Source organism: Pomacea canaliculata, linkage group LG13 (assembly GCF_003073045.1).
Source record: "Pomacea canaliculata isolate SZHN2017 linkage group LG13, ASM307304v1, whole genome shotgun sequence".
NCBI lineage: Eukaryota > Metazoa > Mollusca > Gastropoda > Architaenioglossa > Ampullariidae > Pomacea > Pomacea canaliculata.
In genome coordinates, this window is record NC_037602.1 from 8485640 (window position 1) to 8491639 (window position 6000).

Sequence of the window (6000 nt, forward strand, 5' to 3'; positions counted from 1 at the left end):
TAAGATGGCCATGAGCTCAAATCACCATACAACCAGAACCACCGCCAGAAGCAAGAGATTATGTGATACGGGGAACCTTCTTTCATCTTGATCTTGGAAGGTACGTGTCACCTTCCTTGTGGACTGGACCACCAGGGTCTTTATTTTATACCACGTGCACTTTCCATGTACAAAGCATGTGTTACTATACTAAGGCCAACCAACCAGCACCGACCCAGCAAACGATCTCTCCGGGCACCATATAATTGTAATTATAATTTATTTTCCCAGTGTATATATACATGTATTTATATTAATATGTCTACAGTTTGATTGTCAATATCTACATTTCATTCAGTAAGGTAATATAGAAAGCAAACATAAGACAAGTACACTAGGATCTACGTCACTACTTGAACACAGAGTTGTTTACACCTGAGTGGTTAGTAAACGAAGAATAATGACACTGAAGTATCTACGTCAACCTTTCTTTAAACAGAAAATAAAAAGAAGACGGAAAACAAATCCGCTGACTAAGGCTGGGCCCCCTTCACAGCCGCTGCCCCGGGTACACCAGATACCCTGTGTCCTCCCCTCTCTCACCTGGATGGGGTTTCATGGCTCACCTTTACGTTTCTTGATGTGGTTGTAAAGAAGTCAAATTGAAACATGTCTATCTCTCTTGTAAAGAAGACAAAATGTAACATGTCTATCTCTCTCAATTTTAGAATTTCAATCATACGACAGGGTGATTACTACCACCCTTAGTTATAAATATACATAAGCTAACGGCTATGAATGCTGTCATGCTAGCTGTAGACTGTAGTAATGGATATGATAAGAAAGTAAGGATCATTCGCATTATCACCTGAGAAACGCCTGAACATTAATTTGTCGAATGCAATATAATCCAGGCTCAAAAACCATTTCACTAAACAGGACGAGGATTAAAAAAACAAATTTTAATTAAAGCAGCTGGATTTCAATTAATCTGCTGTTGATGCCGCCACCTGTGTGACTCATCAGTCGATTACTTGTTGCCGGTTCATGTGATTATCGAGATTAAGTGTATTGTGGATATTTATAGGAAAAGCTGTACAGTAGAACTTTTTCCAAATATACTCAGCTGGGATAGGCAGTATACATCATTAACAAAAGCTATTTCAGTTACGAGATTATGTAGTCGTGGAGTCTGTCAGTGTTGCGCTTGTATAGTGTGTGAGATGACCGAGACCAAGAAGCATTCTGTAGCCGAGACGCTACCAGATGCCATCATTGTCGTTGACGTCGACTTGAGAATCAACCATTCGATGATGAAAGGTAGTTTCTTCCTTAAATTTCACTGATTTTTGCATACTTAATTTTCCATACTGAAAAGACCAAGCGTAAACATATTTGATCGCCTTGATCGCAAGACAGTTTGGACAGTTGGTATACCAAAATGGCTTCTAAAGACTTCCCGGCCTTTTCAAAACACATCATGCGGAAACCCTTTTATTGCCTTCTATCACACTGCGCTCTCATTATATTAGCGGGTTCCTGGCGGTTTCGGACGGTTGATTAATCCTGTAGATAACTTTCCTCTCACAGCCTTAGAAGTTTATCTCCTATCACGCGCGCAATCAGTCCTGCAGTCACGTGACAGCGGAATGCATCATCACACGAGAAGTGGATGGACTGCACAGTGGAATACTCTCCGACATAATGTACAGAATTACAGGTATGTCGCCCAACTGGGCCTTCGGATTAGTGTGTCCTCACTATAACCATCTTAATTCTGTATATATTACAGTGTCTCATTTTATCGCCATATATCTTACTACAAGGAGCTTCATAATTTCATAATTTCCTTTGTAGGTTTTAATGGGTTGTAGCGCTCCCATTATTAAGCATGTTCGTTTTATGTTTTTTTGTTTGTTTGTTTGTTTGTTTGTTTGTTTGTTTGTTTGTTTGTTTGTTTGTTTGTTTGTTTGTTTGTTTGTTTGTTTGTTTTGCACAGCAGTTCTGATGCTATGAAGATATTGAACTTTTGTCTTCTCCGTCAACTGTCTTCTTTACCGTCAGTGTTTACAAAAATCATTTTACTTTAGACTAGGGACAGCAGAGATAGAATCTACCCATCTTTTTTCAGTTCTTTAGTTCAATACTTGATTCATATCCCTCGCCTTGTTCTAAAAGTTTCAAAGGTTCAAAATGCGTCGTAGGGGAAAAAAAAAATGGGGGGGGGGAACGAAAAACAGAAAAGAAAAAAGATTGAGCGAGCGCTAAAACGAAGTTCGAGACTCCCGTTGAGAGACTCCTATGAAACCTGTTGATGTAGGTCGAGGACTCGGCTACTGTAGTCACTTTCGGTCGTTGGGGTCAGTTTTTGTTAGAGGGCGGTACCCATCTTTGTTCCTTCCCTCTCCCTCTAAGAGTCTAAGTAGTATCCACCCGGGGTCAACACGAGCGAAGTACGTTACGCCACAAAGATGTGCACCCGTTACTTTCTGCGCCTCTAACGCCGGTGTGTAAACACTCGACTATTCGCTTTATCACTAAACAGCTGTGTTCGGATACACACTTTAAACTACCTAGTTCTCATTGTTCCTGATGAAAGAGGGGGATGGACTAAGACCTCAAAATCAGTGTCCGCAAGGCAGTGACATAAATACTTCAACTACACTATCTCAAATGCATGGACGATATATGTATATACATCACACCCACCCACACGCAGAGTTCCCCGCATTTAAAGACCTTACCGAGTGATGATGCACTTCTCGCTCAAAAACATCTATTATTAATGATAATATCACATCAATTATTAATGATAATTAATCGAGCACCAAATTGCAAGGGGAGAAACGATTCTCGAGAAGTTCGATACAGGCGGTTTCCCTCGTCTGTTCACATCACCCTCGGGCACATAACCGCGTATGACGTCATAGAATGTTATTGCCAGTTGTCTGCCCCTGGTAAAGATGGCTGAGCTCAGCCTGTCTGTTGACACAAGCTGCACATAAAATACCCCGTCTGTAAATGGGCTGAATGAACAGGAAGGAATTGCTACTTTATAAAATGATCGCACATTGAGAAGACAGCTTCCTCTGTACGTGGAGGGCCGACCGCCATGTCCACAAAGTCCTGTGAGGTGTGCCAACCGAACAACCGCACCTTGTTCAGGTTACTGTATGAGGTATACGATATAACAGCAAAACATTCAAGGTACTGATGATAGGATCTTGTGTAGGACCTGTGTCTGGGAAGAATGCATTTCCTTTTTCAGCAACATGGCAGTTTTACTCATATATTCCTAGTGTTTGTATGACTGTCCTCTCAGAATCTGTCACAACGGTGACAAGTATAAATTCAGCCATCGCCACCATACAGTCTGTACAGTCCTGTCTCGAGCTTGTGCCAGGAGCCATGTGTGACAAAATCTTTCTTGTCAGCTTGGACTGTCAGTCTGAATAAAGAAAAATATATTATTAGCCATAAAACAATGAGATGGTCTACGAGCTAACAATATGTTTGAAACATTGCCTGGATAAAGTAGGATGGGAGGTCGCTGGTGGGGAAGACTTAGTAGACATAACAAAAGAAGTATGTTCTATTATAAGCACATTACAGATCCCACCAAGCTTCTAGCAAAAGACAGGACCAACAAAAAAATCAGAAAAAAATCGGCAGTCAGTAAAATAAGCAGCTAAATAAGTCAGTTTCAATGATGCCAGCTATTGATGAGGCTGCAGCGATAACTACGATCGTGTGTCCTCTATAACAAGAAATTGTCTGAAGTCGATAAGTAATTGACATCAGGTTATGTCACGGCAATATACAAAGAAAAGGACGAACTCGACAGAATTTCAGAATTTGTAATGCATTGTGTGACAGTGTAAATGCTTTATAATGTTCAAAAGAAAATAGGCAAGCAGTCGATGAATAAAGTATAAGAATTATATATATATATATGTGAGTGGCTGAACAGGTAGAAGGAATAGTTTTCAAAGGTGCTCTTACCAAAAAAAAAAAAGCAAACAAAAAAAAAAAAACCAACAACAACAACAATAACAATACAAAGTGAACATAGACCTCTAAAGAATACAACCACAAACACGAGAATAGATGCAGTTACAAGGGTCCTCTGGCACAACAGAAATAGCAAACCCTATCAGCAAGTGCTGTCCTTTGGAAACGATTTGCCTGCTGATCAAAATATGCATGTCTTACCTTTTGTCTTTAAGGCTTTTACACCTGTGTTTACGAACCTTACTGATGACACTCAACTGAACAGGAGTACTGCTGAACAAAGATCAGTAAAGGAAGTGTACATGATACATGTGGCATAGAATCTACGAAGTCCAGACATTTTTGCTACACCTAATATATCTAAAATATATGTCTGCGTTGCTGCTATTTTTTTATAACAAATTGTAAGAATTCTACATAATTGTTAAATTTCACAAACCTAAGTAAGAGCAGTATTTTCAAATTGTGGTTACGATAATGTAACAGCCTTCCTGCAAAAATGCCTCTAACTGATATTTGTGTTTTTTTCCCTTGATTCCATTTGCTTGTGTGTGGAGATGCTGCTCACCAAAAGTTTTGTCTCTATTACTTATTGGTTAGCAGCATCTTGCAAAATTTGATGAACAGCTTTGCGGGACTTGCTGATAACAGATGGAAATTGCCAACTTTGAAATAAGTAAATAAACGATTCTGTTCACGGAGCTGTAATTTAAAGACTATAATATGTTTGTATTGTCTCTGCGTACAAATGTGTCACCTGACTGGGTTCTTAACTTCCCTTATAATCAGACATCACTTCCGGCTGGAGAAATGGATTGTAGGAGTAACTTCCTTCCCCCAACACCACAGACCTGCGGAGCCTTTTGTTCTACCATCAAGAGCACAAACCACCAGGGTAAAGTATTATTATGAGGTGGGTTTTTTTTCTAGAGGCCTCAATGGGTTTGTGCCTATTTCTTTGGTCATCAGTATTACTTAAATTTCTCTCTGTCCATGACACTAACTATATTATGTTGTTTGTGCTCGTCACTACTCTTTTTGACTTTAGTTAAATTAGCAAATAGAAAGGGCTAACATTTCCCTCCAAGTTTTGATCTTGTGGGGGTGGGAATGGTGGTGGTGCTTCAACAAAAAGCAATTTTCTCCTCCAACGCGGGTTCTTCGCGCATTCTTCATGAGAAGTTTCATAGGAGAGTCCCTTGAGTCTGAAGGGTAGAGATGAGAAATCAAGTCTAAAGGGTTACCAGGTCAGAAAAAAAGTCAATTTCTTGACACATTCTTTGTGTTGAGCTTCCAGTCTTTGTTAATTCTGACCTTTGCCTTTGACCTGACTAATCTGCGGAAGCTCTCACATAGAGGGAAAGTGGGTTGACGCCTAAAACATTTGCATAATCCGTCAGCTAGCTGTTTCGCACCCTGATGTTTCCCCCGTTCACACGAACTGTCCTGAAAGCAAGTGTATCTGTACTCAGATGTAAAATTGTGCACATGGGGGGTTGTGTCTGTGTTTTCTTGAGTGGGGTAGGCTGTAAATACCCTCGCCATTAAAAGCTACCAGAACAAACAGAATGTTTGTGTTTGAGACCCATAACCCGTTACAGGCTGTGTTCAGCAGATGTAAACATGCGCAGTTCATACAGTAAGCGAGGCTGGGAGGCAAAAATAAAATATTTTTAAAAAGTGAACCTGTTTTGCTGTGCGCATGACTAAAGTCTGAACAGGAGGACATTTTTAGGTCAGAGGCGGCGGCTCCTGGTGGCAGGTGACTGACCTTTCAACACCTTTCAAGCTGCTTGTCAGAAGTTACAGGTAAAAGTGCAGTGAGTCGAAGCACTCGGTCTTTAAAGCAAGTTACCCCTCCCAAGAGATGGAAAAGGAAAGTGAGAGAAGAATAGACAGGAAAATACTGCTTAAGAAATCAACAGGTGCATGATTAGGACCAGCGCCGGGTACACAGACACCGTTGACTGACCCCGTAAACCCACTCAGTGCACCATGGCACACCAAGAG